Here is a 1,851-nt window from a genome sequence, read left to right as displayed (position 1 = left end):
AGCAAAATGGAATCACAGGCAGAGGGGCCAGGTGCGTGGATGGTCGTCTGTGGTCTTTGCATTCCTAGAGAGCAAGAACTCAAATCTCCGGCATGAAGGAAAGGATGAACCAAAGGAACTCCGTGGCTGTACCAGAGGAAGCACCAGGGCCACATTTTAAACAGCTTTTTCCGGTATCTTTTCACAAGGGAATCTGACTGATACACATACAGATAATCTGGAGAAATCTAGAGTATATACAGCACCTTAGGAAAAAAATTTCATTAAACTACCAGGTGTGGTGTGCATACTTGCATGCGGAAGGCTGAGGCAGGAGGATTGTTGAGAGTTCAACAGAAGCCTGAGCCACACAGTGAGTTCAAGGCTGGCCTAAACTATAACAGCAAGATTGTGTCTCAGAAAATAAATAGATAGACAAATAAATAATTACATAAATATAAAAGTTTTATTGAACTTAAAAGAACTTCCTCAATACTCGCTTCTTTATAATAACAAGAAGAGAACCAAGGAATATGGGATTAAGATTGAGAAGAAAGGAGCTGAGGTGTAGCTCTGTGGTTGAGTGCTCGCCTAGTATGCGAAAGACCTAGCACTGGAGGAAAAAAAAGGGTAAAGAAAAGATTAATCTTTTAATTTCAGGAGAGAATTCTCTAAGGGGGGAAAGACTTGTTTTCTTCATTTTCCTTTTGATTGCATATGGAGAAATTGTTCAGTAATAGAAAAATAAATTTTGTGTTAACCCTAGTTCTGATGACAGGTAGAGGAGTTTCTGATGGCTGTGGAAATGTGTGTGTAGAGGTGCAAACCACTGAGCAGTAAGAAAGAGCTGGGCTACTAGGGGTCCTGGTGAGGGAAGCAGAGCCTGCCCTGGCGCACGGAGGCTGAGCCCTAAAAGGAGGTGTGTAATGCAGAACCCCCACCTAGCCCTGGAGACAGGGGACCAAGGAACCCCAGAGTACTCAGTGAACATTTCTGAATCTGTGTGCTGCAAAGCATGTATTGAGAGGCTACGCCTCCCTTCAAAATCTGTAGTAACATCTACTTTGGTAACATTTATTTATTTATTCTATACTAAAGAAGGAACCCAGGGCTTAAGACAAGTGCTCTACCACTGAGCTACACCCCTATCCCTCAATATTGCTTTTAGTAGAGGTTGGTTCATTCTGGGGAATGCAGCAAGGTGCAGAGCACTCTATACCACTGGGCCCAAACCCTCACAGTGCCAAACTCCCATGAGCCATGGGTGTTGTACATCTACATCACACAAAATGTCTTGAAAGATGCCAAATGCTGCATGTCAAATTCTTTTCTTACTAGGAAACTACTGGCTACTGTGGAGATGATCTGCAGGGTTTCAGGAGCATTGAATTTTACTTTGGGCATAATATTGATGATAGATCATCTCAGCTTTGCTCATCATTTAGAAATCTTCATGGAGCACCTGCTCTGTGTTAGAGTTTGGAGACACAGTGGCCAATCAGGCTGAACCCGATGCATGCATTGTGCTAGGGCCTAAACCAGGCTCTCAGAACCAGGAACGTGCCTGAATCCTACTGGATATACGTACAACACTACCATTTTTCACTCCCCACACCAATCTTTTTTCCCTGCAGTACTGAGGATTGAACCCAGGGCTTTTGTTTTGAGTTACATCCATAGCCCTTTCTAAAATTTGAGACAGGGTCTCACTAAATTGCTAAATTACCCAGGCTAGGTTCAAACTTGTGATCTTCCTGCCTCAGCCTCCCAGAATGCTGGGATGATAGGTATTTGCCATCACGCTTGGCTTTTGATTCCTTTAATGACACCCTAGACATGGCTTGCCCTGGAACAGACTGAGACCATTCTGAA

Source organism: Cavia porcellus, unplaced genomic scaffold (genome assembly GCF_034190915.1).
Source record: "Cavia porcellus strain 051 isolate PalLab524CR breed Dunkin Hartley unplaced genomic scaffold, mCavPor4.1 scaffold_2, whole genome shotgun sequence".
Lineage (NCBI taxonomy): Eukaryota > Metazoa > Chordata > Mammalia > Rodentia > Caviidae > Cavia > Cavia porcellus.
This window is presented reverse-complemented; position numbering follows the sequence as displayed.